The sequence below is a fragment of the Dendrobates tinctorius genome, unplaced genomic scaffold, assembly GCF_039654945.1.
Source record: "Dendrobates tinctorius isolate UK_male_01 unplaced genomic scaffold, ASM3965494v1 ptg000059l, whole genome shotgun sequence".
Taxonomy (NCBI): domain Eukaryota; kingdom Metazoa; phylum Chordata; class Amphibia; order Anura; family Dendrobatidae; genus Dendrobates; species Dendrobates tinctorius.
In genome coordinates, this window is record NW_027361727.1 from 22,169,792 (window position 1) to 22,187,149 (window position 17,358).

General features: G+C 45.7%; 1 protein-coding gene across 2 annotated transcripts in view; it reads right to left on the reverse strand.

The window, feature by feature from the left end:
- TP53I11 (tumor protein p53 inducible protein 11) overlaps positions 1-17,152 on the reverse strand; it is a 56,283-nt gene extending 39,131 nt beyond the window's left edge. The window contains exon 1 of one of the 2 annotated variants that reach the window (XM_073578577.1): positions 17,019-17,152. The gene's annotated coding sequence lies outside the window, so the exon portion shown is untranslated. The remainder of the gene's footprint in view (positions 1-17,018) is intronic. The other variant, XM_073578578.1, reaches the window with a different exon arrangement.
- Positions 17,153-17,358: the final 206 nt, after the last annotated feature.

A 17,358-nucleotide genomic window follows, 5' to 3' on the forward strand; every position in this document is an offset into this window, starting at 1 on the left:
AATTAAACTGATAGGACTTGATTTGTAAAGGCGCACACCTGTCTATATAAGACCTCACAGCTCACAGTGCATGTCAGACCAAATGACAATCATGAGGTCAAAGGAACTGGCCAAGGAGCTCAGAGACAGAATTGTGGCAAGGCACAGATCTGGCCAAGGTTACAAAAGAATTTCTGCAGTACTCAAGGTTCCTAAGAGCACAGTGACCTCCATAATCCTTAAATGGAAGACGTTAGGGACCACCAGAAGTCTTCCTAGACCTGGCCATCCATCCAAACTGAGCAATCGTGGGAGAAGAGCCTTGGTGAGAGGTAAAGAAGAACCCCAAGATCACTGTAGCTGAGCTCCACAGATGCAGTAGGGAGATGGGAGAAAGTTCCAAAGTCAACTATCACTGCAGCCCTCCACCAGTCGGGCCTTTATGGCAGAGTGGCCCAGCGGAAGCCTCTCCTCAGTGCCAGACATATGAAAGCCTACATAGAGTTTACTAAAAAAAACACATGAAGGACTCCCAGACTATGAGAAATAAGATTCTCCGGTCTGATGAGACGAAGATAGAACTCTTTAGTGAAAATTCTAAGCGGTATGTGTGGAGAAAACCAGGCACTGCTCAATACAATCCCAACAGTGAAACATGGTGGTGGCAGCATCATGCTATGGGGGTGTTTTTCAGCTGCAGGGACAGGACGACTGGTTGAAATTGAAGGAAACATGAATGCAGCCAAGTACAGAGATATCCTGGATGAAAACCTCTTCCAGAGCGCTCTGGACCTCAGACTTGGCCGAAGGTTCACCTTCCAACAAGACAATGACCCTAAGCACACAGCTAAAATAACAAAGGAGTGGCTTCAGAACAACTCTGTGACGATCCCCGACTGGCCCAGCCAGAGCCCTGACCTAAACCCAATGGAGCATCTCTGGAGAGACCTGAAAATGGCTGTCCACCAACGTTCACCATCCAACCTGACGGAACTGGAGAAGATCTGCAAGGAAGAATGACAGAGGATCCCCAAATCCAGGGGTGAAAAACTTGCTGCATCATTCCCAAGACGACTCATGGCTGTACCAGCTCAAAAGGTGCTTCTACTGAATATTGAGCAAAGGGTCTGAAGACTTATGACCATGGGAGATTTCAGTTTTTCTTTAATAAATTTGCAAAAAAAAAATCTACATTTCTGGGGTTTTTTTCAGTCTAGATGGGGGCAGAGTGTTCACTAATGAGAAAAAAATGAACTTTTTTGAATTTACCAAATGGCTGCAAGGAATGAAAAAAGAAAAAAAAAGTGAAAAACTTAAAGGGGTCTGAATACTTTCCGTACCCACTGTCTTACATATTCCTCCCATGTGTAAAACTAAATGCAGCAGAAGCTCACTTGTCTGCTGCTTCTCCATTCCATCCAAAAGACAGTGAAGGCAACAATACAGATCATCATGGTTATGGGGACAGGTATTTATCAGCAGAGACGTAGATTGGTGGTAAATATCTTGCAGAAAAAAAATGGCTATAAAACTTTTTTTTTTTTTTTTTTTTTAAGGCCAAGTTCACATGTCCAGTAATCAGTCAGAACAGATGCAGCAGCAAACAATTGGGGAAAAAAAAGTTGTGAAGCTAAAAAACAAACAAATAGGATTTCAACTGGACCTTTATAACACTGAAGTCTATGGGAAACGGATCCGTTAATTTACAACCAGTTTATTCTTTCATTTGAAAAGGATCCGTTTTTTCCTTACTGGCTCATTATCCAATGGAACAAGCAAGATGGACGGCCGATTAGGATCCATTTTCCATAGACTATTATTATAATAATAATAATAATATAAAAAAAAATAAAAAAATAAAGAAAAACACATCCAGTTGATCTTTTTTTCTTAGCAGGATAAAATAGGAAGCAAATCGTGAAAACACAACTAACAGATTGCTGCTGGATCCGTTTTATCTGACGATTACTAGTGATCAGTAAACATGCTCGGGTGCTATCCGAGTATCCCGGGCGTGCTCGAATACTATGTTCTAGTCCCTGTGGCTGCATGTTTCCTGACTGTGCTGTGACTGTATAACAGCTGCAAAACATGCAGCCGCGGGGACTAGAACATGGTATTCGAGCACGCCCAAGATACTCGGATAACCCCAGAGCACGTTCGCTCATCACTAATGACTACTGGACATGTGAACATAGAGGGAGTAAGAACCCTATTAGGGTCATTACATGGTAATACATTCACAAGCCAAAAACTGAGTTAATCATGGCTACAGACTGTTCTTTGAAGGCAGGCACAAAAATGAGTGAATGTATATTGTACATTAAACTATTCTTAATAGATTTCAACACAGTTTGATTTTTCAAGAATACAAATCAAATACAAAATACAGTGTTATTACTTGGTAACTTACGTTACAACACAATGTAGTAACTCACGTTACAAAGCTGATGGTAACTTACGTTACAATACCATTACTTCATATCAGAAGTAAACTTATTGTAACGTAAGGGTATTCTGATTCCGTCCACTTTTCAGGACCCCCATCTAATAATTTAGAGAATGATAATAACAGAGAGCGTCAGTTACTTGGACGACCCATGTCCATGAAATCAATGCGCTGTTGGAAGGATGCAATAGGCACCGTGTAATGCTTCATTTCTCCTGTGGTGGCGCTGTAGAAAAGACTCAACTTTCCCTAGAGATTACAGCCGATCACTGGGGATCCCAGCAGTAGGACGCCTTGTGATCCGCTTATCATTGGAGGACTTTAAATTAAAAAGATTTCCCTTTTTGAAAGAGCAATTCAGAAGCAGCAGCAGTCTGACCACTCGGGGAAAGCTGGGTGCCACACAGCTCGTCCAGACACAGATTACACTTTTATCAGCAGCCCCTCATTTCTAGCAGAGGATCCTAGGTTTCCCCTTCACAGCGATCTGCATAAATGTTAACAAGACAGTAATTACATTCCTGCGCCGAGACGATGAGAGCCATTAACTGGAAGCCGCAGCGAGCGCAGGACCATCTTCCAGTCTAAGGATCCCTGAGGATTTGTAACGCCAGGCTGTAATTAAGGACCACTATTCATTAAAGGGGGCTGCGTCCCTCCCCCACCTACTTGAGAAATCTCAATACTTCATTATATTCCTAAAACCTGGCATTTTTCCAGCTTGCCCTTCAATAACGCTGTTCTTCTGACAGTTGACTCCCAAAATTCTCTCCACCACAACTTCCTGTTATTTCCCCAGCGCTGGGCGACGTTAAAGCAAGTGAGGCTGACAGCTGAGGGATCCAACCACGACTAGCAAAGCCGCACAAGTCGGGTAACCAATCAATAAGAAAAAAAAAAAAAAGAAACTGAAAACGCTAACAAACAGAACTGCAGGACAGAGACATTCACAAGAACTGTCAATCACACTAACCCCACCCACGAGGAGCTGCTCAGTAATACAAAGGGGGCAACAGATTTGGCCACTACATGGAAATATTAGAGTTAAGCCATTATAACAGCAGCTTATATACAGGTTAGCATGACTTTCCTATATTCTAGAATTCTGTACACACTAACGGAAAGTAGATGACCGCTGCGCAGAAATGCAACAGAAAAAAATGACATTAAAATGTACAGATACACGGAAGATATACAGGTGAACCACTCTGACTAAACCGATCTTGCGACATTGAAATAGCATAAGCTACAGCATTAAAGAAGTTGTTCACAATTAGAAAACAGCGCTGCCGTCTTCTAAAACAGCGCCACTTTTGTCTAGAGGTTGTGTCTGGAATTGCAGCATTGAAGTGACAGGTATTGAGCTGAGGTGCAATACCAGATGCGGACAGGGGTTGCGCTGTACGTGATAGAAAGTAGCCATGTTTTTTAATGCTGGAAACATTCCCATAATAAAGCACTGGGTGCAGAAGTTATCTGCTTCCAACGCAGAGGTGGAGAATGTGGGGGTTTCCAAAATTACCAGAGTGATCACACACATGGCCTTGATAGAAAAAAAGTTCCCACAGGAACTTCTCCTGATGGACGCCTTGCAAATGTAGACAGAACTGGACATCTTCCTATGAAAATATGAGATACTGGGCAAAGTCATTAATAAACACCACAGCGTGTGGATCCCAAGAGATGCAAGAATGCCAGGCTGCAAATACGAACAGTCTGAATCCATCCTAAAGGGGTGACCCCATTAATCATTTTCTTACCAGAAGTCCAGAAATTCAGTTTAAAGTCACTGCTGGTCATTCTAGCATTATAAATAATATATTTTCAATATGTTTTTGCTTCCATGTGCTACTACAGACAATTTATGGACAGAATCAATCTCCTTCCCCCTCTGGCAGCTGACAATAAGGTTCCCTATCAGCGATACTGCCAGGCTTCAGAGGTTCAGCTCCTTCCCTGACAAGCAGGCAGACAGATCCATCACCTGTAGTGCAGAGATCGTCAACATGCGGACACCTGTCAGCAGCGAGAGAGACCACTACAATCAGCTCATGAAATGGACATGTTCATTACTCTACACTTTAAACAAACGGAAGCAACATATTAAAATAAATGTCAGAATTCATCACTGTGTCTGCAAAAATGTATCTTTTAGACAATACTGTTAAATAAAAAAAAAAAAAAAAAAAAAAAAAATCACATCCAGAGCTGAAATCACAATTCAGTGGTGCATAGTGAGAGCACAGAAGACAACCACACAGAGGGCAGCTATTTGGTCACCTGCCTAACAAACCATTTACTCTGTAATCTGTTTCGAAGGGCAACCAGCACAATTCTTTACGCAGCTTTAGAGGCGAATGGAGTAAATTCACACAAGACTGAAAAATTAGGTTAGGAACAGGTGACCAGGAAAGCGGAGGCTATAAATCCTAGTTAAGAAGAGCCACTCAGTAATTATCACATAGGTAGAGCTCTGCACACCACCAAAGCTGCAATAGTGGCATGAAAGTGTACAGTGCCCTGTAACGGGGGAAATCGCTGGTTAATATAAGTGCTTCAGCCTCATCTGTAGTAGTCAGCCATTAAAAATTCCTCTAAAAGTGCTCAACCATTCAGCTTTCCCTGGATCCTGAATGGCAAAACAGTCTTTATATACAGAGATATGTTTCCTACCATTATACAGCTGTGTAGTTAAATAGGTTTGCATTCAGGAGTCTTAAAAGAGGACTTTTCACAAGGTCAAAAAAGTGTCCTTTTTTTTTTTCTTTTTTCTTTATTCTCTCCGTGTATTACTTTTTTTTTTTGTTTGCTTGGAGTTTTAAAATCAGCCATATTGTTCCTGGGATTTGAGAGGGTTTATTTAGTGCCAATTGATACGATCTTTACTAAGGGGGCATGGCTCCGGGGTAATTATGCTGAGGAAACTAAAGCCACACCCCCAAGGATCTTGTGAGTTTACCTTGGTTAAAAAGCCACACCCCCAAGGATCTTGTGAGTTTACCTTGGTTAAAAAGCCACGCCCCCGAGGATCTTGTGAATCAACAATCCAGAAAAATCAGCAGTAAATATAAATTTCTCTCTCTGGAACCATATGGTGGACTTAAAAAAATAAATAAATCGTTGAAGGGGATCAGTAGAAAAGTGCAATAACTGATAGGTTCTATTTAAAGCCAGGTTTAAATGAGTATTTTACATACGTGTCTTAAAAATTGGATAGCATGAGGAATAAAATTAAAAAGGGCTGTTCTGATGGCACTTTTTAGATCATAAAAAAAAAAAAAAAAAATAAAAGACCCACATCACACACTTGGATGGCAACATGGAAGAAAAATAATTTTCTTTTTGGTAGATTTTGCACAAAGCAGTTTTTCCTCAAATTTTTTTTTATTTTTTTATATATGCGTTTTGGATTCTCAATATTTTCAGGTTCTCATCCTTTTGTCCACAAAACGAAACATTGTTCCTTCCAGTGCAGGATTCAGGAGAGCTCTGATACATGGTGTCAGTCTGACATGATGAGAGCAGGTTACCAGCCAGAAAAAGCAAACAAGAATGTTTCAAGAATCTGCAAATGGTGACAACTTGCAGCAGGTTGGGTAATTTATGAAGGCGAAGAAATAATTACACCTCATATCCCACTGGAGCAAGAGAAACCTAGGTTTGATGTAATAAAATAAATGTGCACCATAAAGGCAAATTTGATTAGAGCGATAGTTACGGATATTCGGTGTATAATATACACTGCTCAAAAAAATAAAGGGAACACTAAGGCTATGTGCCCACGTTTCAGAAATGCTGCGGACATGTCTGCAGCATTTCTGCAACTCCCTGCCGCGGGTAAAACGCATGCGCAAAACACAAGCGTCTTGCAAGCGTTTTAGCTTGCGCTTTCCAAGCGATTTGATGCATCGCTTGGAAAAGCGATTGACTGGTTGGTCACACTTGTCAAGCATAGTGCTTGACAAGTGTGACCAACCTGAGGCTGCCTATGCAGCATCAGTAGTAAATGATAGGATGTTCAAAAAAATAAATAAAAATTAATAAAAAATTGGGATATTCTCACCTTCTGATGGCCCCCGGAGCGCTCCCGCCTCTCAGCCACGCTGCCAGCGTCTTCCGTTCCAAGGGATGCCTTGCGACAATGACCTCTGATGATGTAGCATCTCACGATACCGCTACGTCAGAGGTCATTCGCGCAATGCATCCCTGGAAACGGAAGACGCTGGCGGCGTGGCTGAGAGGCGGGAGGACTCCAAGGGCCATCAGAAGGTGAGAATATCCAGAATTTTTTTTAATTTTAATTCTATTTTTTACAGGAATATGGTACCCAGGGCATGGAGGACAGTCTCCTCTCCTCCAGGCCCTGGGTACCATCCACACATGAACCGCTCACTTTACGCATGGTGGGCATAGCCACATGTGTAAAGTGAGCGTTTCAATGCAATCCTATGGCGGCGGATCGCCGCGATTCCACAGTAAGAATAGACATGCTGCAGATTTTACCACTATGTGATTCCGCAGCGGTAAAATCTGCAACATGGGCACAGCAACTGCGGAATCCCATAGGAATGCATGGAGATGCGTTTTTGAAGCGTTTCTGCGGCCGCAAAAACGCACCCGAAACGCAACGTGGGCACACAGCCTTAAACAGAATATAACTCCAAGTACATCAAACTTCTGTGAAATCAAACTGTCCACTTAGGAAGCAACACTGATTGACAATTTCACACGCTGTTGTGCCAATGGAATAAATAACAGATGGAAATTATTGGCAATTATCAAGACACCCTCAATAAAGGAGTGGTTCTGCAGGTGGGGACCACAGACCACATCTCAGTACCAATGCTTTCTGGCTGATGTTTTGGTCACTTTTGAATGTTGGTTGTGCTTTCACACTCGTGGTAGCATGAGACAGACTCTACAACCCACACAAGTGGCTCAGGTAGTGCAGCTCATCCAGGATGGCACATCAATGCGAGCTGTGGCAAGAAGGTTTGCTGTGTCTGTCAGTGCAGTGTCCAGAAGCTGGAGGCACTACCAGGAGACGTGGTGGGGGCCGTAGGAAGGCAACAACTTAGCAGCAGGACCGCTACCTCCACCTTTGTGCAAGGAGGAACAGGAGGAGCACTGCCAGAGCCCTGCAAAATGACCTCCAGCAGGCCACAAATGTGCATTTGTCTGCACAAATGGTTAGAAACCGACTCCATGAGGGTGGTCTGAGGGCCCGAAGTCCACAGATGGGGGATGTTATAACAGCCCAACACTGTGCAGGATGCTTGGCATTTGCCACAGAACACCAGGATTGGCAAATTCGCCACTGGCGCCTTGTGCTCTTCACAGCTGAAAGCAGGTTTACACTGAGCACATGTGACAGAGTCTGGAGATGCCGTGGAGAGCAATCTGCTGCCTGCAACATCCTTCAGCGTGACCGGTTTGGCAGTGGGTCAATAATGGTGTGGGGTGGCATTTCTTTGGAGGGCCGCACTGCCCTCCATGTGCTCGCGAGAGGTAGCCTGACTGCCATTAGGTACCGAGATGAGATCCTCAGACCCCTTGTGAGACCATATGCTGGTGCGGTTGTCCCTGGGTTCCTCCTAATGCAGGACAATGCCAGATCTCATGTGGCTGGAGTGTGTCAGCAGTTCCAGCAAGATGAAGGCATTGAAGCTATGGACTGACCCACCCGTTCCCCAGACCTGAATCCGATTGATCACATCTAGGACATCATGTTTCGCTTCATCCACCAACGTAACGTTGCACCACAGACTGTCCAGGAGTTGGCGGATGCTTTAGTCCAGGTCTGGGAGGAGATCCCTCAGGAGACCATCCGCCACCTCATCAGGAGCATGCCCAGGCATTGTACAGTAGGGAAGTCATACAGGCACGTGGAGCCACACACAATACTGAGCATCATTTCCTTGTCTTGAGGCATTTCCACTGAAGTTGGATCAGCCTGTAATTTGATTTTCCACTTTGATTTTTAGTATCCTTCCAAATCCAGACCTCCATGGGATATTCATTTTGATTTACATTGTTGTTAAGTTTTAGTGTTCTGAACACATTCCACTATGCAATGAATACAAATTTGCAACTGGAATATTTCATTCAGAAATATCTAGGATGTGATATTTTAGTATTCCCTTTATTTTTTGGAGCAGTGTATTTGGTGGGCTGTAGGACCCCACAACGCTCCAAACCAAATCCACATCTCAGAAAGTTGGCAAGAACAGCAGAACAGATCAGTCACAAATAATGCCAGAAATCTGGCATGCGACATAATTTACAACTCCCCGGGTGTAAAGTATCAGCAAACGGGCTGCACAGACACTGCAGCTTCGCCTTCAGCTAACTGAAAAAGATCTGCTGCTAGACTATGCAGATGACAAGCGCAGATTGCCTGCCGAGTATAGGATACAGATCTCCGGGTGCAGTCCCTGGAGTGATGTGCCCATTGAGTCACAGAGATGATTAACACATTTTGCGCTAGCACTGATCCACTTATATCTGATTTTTCTGCTTTATTTTTCAGGCTGAAACTCTGTAAAAGAGTCAATCACATGCAGCGGGTGCGAGGCGCTAAGATCACGGCTGAACCTGCCGCATTCTTAATCCCAGTACCAGCATTTCATTTCCAGTTCAATAGGGTTCACTAATTCAGTTTGTATTCTTAAATTGGTTGTCTCATGATTGTTCTTCCACTGCCTCCCTGGTGCGCTCCGGCCAGTTCATGGTTTCTCAGCTGGCTTGAGCTGCATGCTGTCATGTTTCGAGCAGAAACAGCTTTACCCCTGCAGAATGGCCAGAGGGCGGGGGGCAACCGACACACCGCCGGCCAGAGGGCAACCGACACACCGCCGGCCAGAGGGCAACCGACACACCGCCGGCCAGAGGGCGGGGGGCAACCAACACACCGCCGGCCAGAGGGCGGGGGGCAACCAACACACCGCCGGCCAGAGGGCGGGGGGCAACCAACACACCGCCGGCCAGAGGGCGGGGGGCAACCAACACACCGCCGGCCAGAGGGCGGGGGGTAACCAACACACCGCCGGCCAGAGGGCAACCAACACCACCGGCCAGAGGGCGGGAGCAACCAACACACCGCTGGCCAGAGGGCGAGCGCAACCAACACACCGCCAGCCAGAGGGCGGGGGCAACCAACACACCGCCAGCCAGAGGGCAACCAACACACTGCCAGCCAGATCCAGCGATCAGAGGAGCACTTGCAGCCTCTAAAGCAAGTAACTTGCATGTGTCGTGCATCTTGCCTATTACCTGCCACCTCTGAGACTGCAGCGATTGCTGGTAACCTAGGTAATGAGTGGGAAACTATACAAAAAAAAATTTTTAATAAGAGATAAATTGCAAAGTTGCTTGTTTTTATGAGAACTTTGCAATTTTAATCATTTAACAAAGAAAAAGATTAAATTATTAACCACTTCCTACTGGGATGGTCAAATTCCCAATTTATTCAAGTGAAGCAGAGCCCAGGGCCGGTGCTGCTGCTGCTCATCCGCGACTCAATGGCCCACATCCATATTGTGCTGTGTATTCACATTCAGGCTTGAGGCCTCCACTGCATCCAGGTCCATGGGTCCAGGATCAGTCACAAACATCAGGAGACACTTGGTTTGTTTCAACAAAGTTCACACTACGGGACAGTTCAGATCCAGTAGTATGCAATATGCGGTATCGGGGACAGCACCCTCCAATTGTGCAGACGGTCTCTGTTCCACACGTGGACTGTCCCCAGCAAAACAGACTCTGCTGGTCCTCGGGACTCCCCATCTGACAAAGCATTTTCTCTGAGACTCGCCACTGTTCCTTCTCATTTTTCCCTGTCAGGCCTCTCCGCATTTAAGAGAATGGCGCATATGTCTTGAGCCCAACCCGGTACACAGGCCATGTACCTCACAGGGATTTCTGCAAGACTTCTGGTGTGTCCTTATGCTGCCAGAACAATATATACTTGAGGTGCCCACTGCCAACTGCACAAGAACTTCCACTGGGACCTCTCACGGTCTTAGACACTCACTTTAGCATTGATTGACTAATCCAGGAAACACCTTTTGTTCTAAACTGGCCCAGCCCCTCTCATGCAGGACTGGTACCAAACATTAGCCATACCTTGTCTTACTGTCTATCGCTAGTCTAAACATCGCTTCTATTCTGCCCACATCTGTACCTTCCCTATACATTATGCATAAATAATCTTGCACATTAAATCACATAACAATGGTGCCTATAATGCACCTCTATATCTCACATTACTATACATCCCTTACACAATAAAACTAGTTATGCAAATACAGAACGTCCAGACATGTGATCATATTGTAACAGTAGTAGTCTTACAGGAGACCAGGCACGTGACTATCCCGGTCACCCCCTTACACAAGGTCCCTTTATTGGCCTCTGTTGAATGCTGATTCAGAGGATCTGCAAATGCAGAAATAGCAGATGACAAACCACAGAGTGTGAGAATTTGGACACCTCCAGGACTTAAGGGGCCTTTATACATAGCGATATCGCTAAAGTGTCACCGATTTTGTGACGCAGCAGCAATACTGCTGTGTGTGATACTTACCTCCGACCGGCTCCCCCGCTGTCTGCCGCTGATCGCGCAGTTCCATTTCTCGTCGGGCACTTCCTGCTGGCGCCGACGAGCGACGTGTGGACGCGGGCGGGAGGACGTCTTCATCGCCGCATCTGAAATGTAAGTAACGACCGCTGCTGCGTCGCTACATCGCTGTGAGATCTGCCTGTTTGGCAGCTCACTAGCGACCATTTAGCGATGCACCAGCGATCCTGACCGGGTCGTATCGTTGTCGGGATCGCTGGTGCACCGCTAAATGTAAAGGGGCCTTTAGACTGGTTATTTTATTTAACAGACTTTGGCTCGATCTCGAGCCACGGCGACTTGATGGATGAACGATCTGTAGGAAGAACAATCTTGTGGAAACCTAGATAAGTCCGCCAGGGTCATCGCCAACGATATCTTGACAGCATCCAGCCATCGGGTTGCTGATCTTCCTCTTCGCCTTGTCCCTGATATTATTCGGACCATGACGTCCATCTTCAGTGATGGCTCTCTTCGTATGAGGTCTCCACAGTAGACAAGTCGTAGCTTGGTGATCCTTACTTCCAAGTGATCTGTCTGGATTAATTTATTTGTTCTTCTTGCCATCCACGGTCTTTATAACATCCTTCTCCAGCTCCACATTTCGAAGGCGTCGATTCTTCTCCTGTCTTGTTTCTTTATCGTTTTGTGCACCAAAAGCAGTTTTAACTTGGTTTTTTTTTTGGTGATTGGGGCAGTAAGCCATGCTTTCTACAAGTTGTGGGCTAAAGAAAAAATATGCTTTAAAGACACCCAGTACCAAGGTTTCCATCCCCTACCCAGTCCGAGGAGCCTCATGCCTCTGTGCCAGCATTTAGTACCAGGCTACAGGTGGTTTTACCCTATGCCGTGCAGTCGCTCTGCCCCAGGGTCCTCAGTCACCCTCTCATTCAGCTCACGGGTGTCTAAAGGGCTTGTGTACCTCACTGCTTCGCTGCCTAGTGGTGTTTAAGAGCATGGCGGAAGTTGTGGGATTGAAGACATTCTTAAATAAGAAGAACGTGGGGAGATGTCATTCTGCACCTGGCACCCAGTTAGCGGTTAACGCTTTTGGCAGCTGCTCCTTATCACAGTCACAAATTCAACTCATCCAATCCAGGAAAGACTAGGACCGGGACCGATAATCTGTGGGTCAAACAGCTTTTCCTAGATCTCCAGCTTCCTTAATCCTTAGCCAACAGAGCTCAGTTGGTCAAGCATACGCAACGCGAGCCAATCTGGATTTTTAATTTGCCACTTTGCATAAGACTTCAAACGAGAAAGCACTAGCAATGACGAGCCCGAAAAAAGCTATAATCAACTCTGCTGCATCCAGCTCCTAAGAGGTAGAAAGCTAAACTATAGTGATGACAGTGTCGCTCAGCGGACGCAAAGGCCAGAACTGGCATCCTGGTGACTGGTAGCTATCATAATGAGTTTCTCCACCCTAAATTCATCTAGTGGAAATCTAACACCATGAATCAGAGTGAGCATTTCTTTTTTTTTTGTCTTGTACCATTCGCTGACTTTGTGCCAAATTCTTCAAGAATGGCGCACAAAGTTCATAAATTTCAATAAAGTTCTTGGTCTTTAACTTTTTAAGAGTAAAAAAAAAAAAAAGTCACAGTCTGCTATAATGTCATAAAACTGACTCAAAAACTCCTGGTGCGCATATAATCATTCTGGGTAGCTTGGAGTATATTTGAACCTTGTACTTGGAGAACAAAAAAAAAAATAGTTAAGAGAAGAATTTGATGCAAATCAAAAACAGAAGAAAAAAAATAAATAAATAAAGGGATGCAAATGCAATAATGAATCAGGACTATTGTGCTTTTGAAGACCAAATAAACCCCCAGGGGGTTGGTTAGGCATATATATCTAAGTGCTATCCAATGGTTCATTCGCAGCAGGTGGTCTGCAGAGGAGATGGGGACAAGTAAGAAAGGGGCAGTGCATCTTCTAGTAGACATCACAGGTGGTCTCTTAGCCGCCTGCTGTCACCAGAAAATTAGATTACACTTGAAGGAGGCTATAACAGACCCAAGGGAAATTCAGCAGTAGGATGCAAGACGTTCTCTTGATGTTAGAGATTCATTAGGAAGCCGTTTCCCATCTTGCTGTCACCGACGATAAAAACCATGTCCTGATCATATGCAGAATGTCACAGCTGCTGGGCAGTGCTTGTTGCCTCTCCATCCTTTGGCAGCTTTTCTCACTGTCACTTTAACATTTCTTTTAGGAGATGGTGTCAATCTTGAACACTTTAAAGGGCAATTTGGAAAATGCACCATCCTGGAGTAGATGGTACTCCATAAAACATACCATTGATCCACTAGAAATCTCAGAAACAAATCTACAATTTGTGACAAAGGGGTAACAATAGGATCTGCACATGCAAACTTGAGGATAATGCAGTGCCAGTCTCCCACCAAGATGTTGCTGGAACCAATTCATTAACCAATGAAAGCCCCAAGGCATTTGGGTACTGACGCCTATGCAAACTGAAAAAAAATCAATCATAGGGAGGTTTTGCGCCCTGAGAAGAAACAACAAGGATAATTGGGCAAAAAATCCTATGCACTGCTCCTTTAAGAAGAAAGAAAAACACAACTCCTTGAATTCTCCTCTAGTAAGTTTATTCAGCCACCAATGTTCTGATTAGGGAGATAGTCACCCAGCTTATCCAAACTCCAGAACGTTACATATACAGAGGACACATGCCATGCAATTTCTATATATCGCTCCTTATCCAATCAGTGTTGCAATTCAGGAATCTGGAGAAGCTGGGTGATGTCCCCTCGGAGTTATAGCCGGCGGCTCTATTGATTGTCACCTAGCATTTTCAGGCTATGGCAAATGCAGATGTACAAAAAAAATGCATCATAAATTCAATATGGCACTAACCTTTCACATAGGAATCTAAAGAAGCTGGGTGATGTGCCCTTTTTTGTCACCCAGCTTTATCAGATTCCTGAGAATGGCAGATTTGTAATGATAAATCCTACATTTAATATAGCATTACCCGTTCACCTAGGCATTGGGAAGAGATGTGTAAAAGAAACTATTGGTTGCCGCAAACTTTTCCCCAAGGGGCAGAAAGAGAAAGCAGAAATGAAGGATATTTAGTAAACACTACAGATATAAATATTTATATTAAGTATGTTTTAAGTGTTAAGGGGCATTTAATAAACAACCAAAACAATGGTCATGGCTCAAAACACAAAGGGACCCTCAGGGCTGTAATGATCAAAGATCAGAAAAAGAAAAATACAGAAAATTAAAGGTTATTTGGCTATGCCCTGGGGTACCGAGCAGGACTGTACTGAAAATATACTAAGTTCCACAGAATCAGGAGAGAAAGTCTTTTTCCCACACAGAGGAGTCTTGTAGGTCTGAAAGACGAGGTTAGAGGTTGGGAACAGTCCCTCGTCTATAGATGTAATTACTGGGACTTACATGAACCTATGGAAGCTTGGTGAATGGGGATTTAACCCCGGACAGATGTTTTGAAAACTGCGTTAACCACTTTACAATAACATTCAGATGTAGCGGAGTCCAGTTCGCCACCGCGAAGAATAAAGCGTTAGCTATGAGTCTACAATCACTCGTAGGACAAGATGCACAAGCTCTGCAGCCTAGAGTGTGACTAATCAGCTCTGCTACATCTAGGAACCCGTGTAATAAACAGAAAATACTTGTAATAAACTACAGCTGCTGGTATTTTAAAGGGAAAAGCAACATTTTATGCCACTGTTTCTGATATTGAGACTGTTAGATAGATTCTACCTGTATGGTGAATTAATCCCATAATGAATTGTCAGAATAAAGATTACTCTACATCATAATCATATTCAAAACGGTCTCATATAGAAACTGTATTTTACCCTTTAGATCTAACTGGATGCTGCCGAGAGCACTAACACAATCATACACATCCAAGAAACTGTCAACTTATATTGAGGGTCTGAACGAAAGGATGAAAAACAAATGAGACAGAGGAGCAGCCAGTCAGGGATGTGGCCAGAGACAAAGTGCAGCAGCCAGCTGTCCACAGCCAGAGGGAGAGAGGACGAGGGGGCACAACATTCACAGCCAGAAAGAAGGGGTACAGCTTCAGTCAGAAGCAAAAAAGGGGGTGCAGCTACTAGAGTAAAAAAGAAAAAAAAGGGGTGCAAGTGCCATAGCAAGCAAGAGACAGAAGGGTGTACAACTGCCACAGTGCCAAAAATGGAGAAAAAAAAGGGGTGCAGATGACAAAAAAGAGGAGACGAAGTGCAGCTGCAATAGCAAAGATAAATAAATAGGGCGCAGCTGCCACAGCCAAAGGGCGGCGGAAGGGGTGCAGCTGCAATAGCAAAAATATATGGGGTGCAAATACCACAGGAAAAATGAGAGAATCCCTACCATACACAGTGACAAATATGGGTTCACAGATGTGCGCAGCACCACTGCCCACAGACACCTGATGAAAGATAAGGTTCAATAAGTAGCTGCAGATGGACATGGGCACTGGGTATAGGACGCAAGGGGGTACAGGAGGCAACCACAGAGTGGGGCAGCAGGGAGTCAGAGGAGCTCACAGCCAGATTCTGTGCAAAGAGCGCTGCTGACAATATGTATGGGGGATAAACAGCGACATGCAAAGGAAGGGGTGAGGGCACGGCACATACATACTAATATGCACACACACATATACTGGGGGTCCAGCAGTCACACACACATACTGGGGGTCCAGCAGTCACTCACACACACACATATACTGGGGGTCCAGCAGTCACACACACACACATACTGGGGGGGGGTCCAGCAGTCATACACACACACATACACATATACTGGGGGTCCAGCAGTCACACACACATACATACTGGGGGGGGTCCAGCAGTCACACACACACACACATATACTGGGGGTCCAGCAGTCACACACACACATACTGGGGGGGGGTCCAGCAGTCACACACACACATACTGGGGGGGGTCCAGCAGTCACACACACACATACTGGGGGGGGTCCAGCAGTCACACACACATACATACATACTGGGGGGGGTCCAGCAGTCACACACACACATACTGGGGGTCCAGCAGTCACACACACACACACACACACACACACACACACACACACACACACACACATACTGGGGGTCCAGCAGTCACACACACACATACTGGGGGGGGTCCAGCAGTCACACACACATACATACATACTGGGGGGGGTCCAGCAGTCACACACACACATACTGGGGGTCCAGCAGTCACACACACACACACACACACACACACACACACACACACACACACACACACACATACTGGGGGTCCAGCAGTCACACACACACATACTGGGGGTCCAGCAGTCACACACACACACTGGGGGTCCAGCAGTCACACACACACACACACACACACACACACACACATATACTGGGGGTCCAGCAGTCATACACACACACACACACATACATACTGGGGGGGGTCCAGCAGTCACACACACATACATACTGGGGGGGGTCCAGCAGTCACACACACACATACTGGGGGTCCAGCAGTCACACACACATACATACTGGGGGGGTCCAGCAGTCACACACACATACATACTGGGGGGGTCCAGCAGTCACACACACATACATACTGGGGGGGTCCAGCAGTCACACACACACACACATATACTGGGGGTCCAGCAGTCACACACACACACACACACACACACACACACACACACACACACATACATACATACATACTGGGGGTCCAGCAGACACACACACACACACATATACTGGGGGTCCAGCAGACAGACACACACACAGGGGGTCCAGCAGTCACACACACACACACACACACACACACACACACACACACACACACACACACACACACACACTGGGGGTCCAGCAGACACACACACACACACTGGGGGTCCAGCAGTCACACACACATACTGGGGGTCCAGCAGTCCCCCGGTGCAGACCCCGCAGCCTCTGACCTGTCTGCGCCCCTCCGCTCCGCGGTCACTGCTCGCTGTCCTGGCCGCACATCTGCTCTGCACCCCGGAGTCTCCCGCTGCCGCCGCGGCTCCGATTCACCGCACACAGTTTTACCGTAATCACCGGCACAGGCGCACTCATTACCGTAATATGCCGCCCAGAGCGCACGCCCACTCCCACAGTGTCTCACCCACTCACATCGCGGGACCCTCTCTCCAGGAGGCGGTGACATCATCCGGGGAGAGTCAGTCATACATAAAGTTTCTGCATCTCTTAGGCTGTGTGCACACGCTGCGGAAAAGGTGCGGATTCATCCGTGCGGATTTTGTACAATCCGCA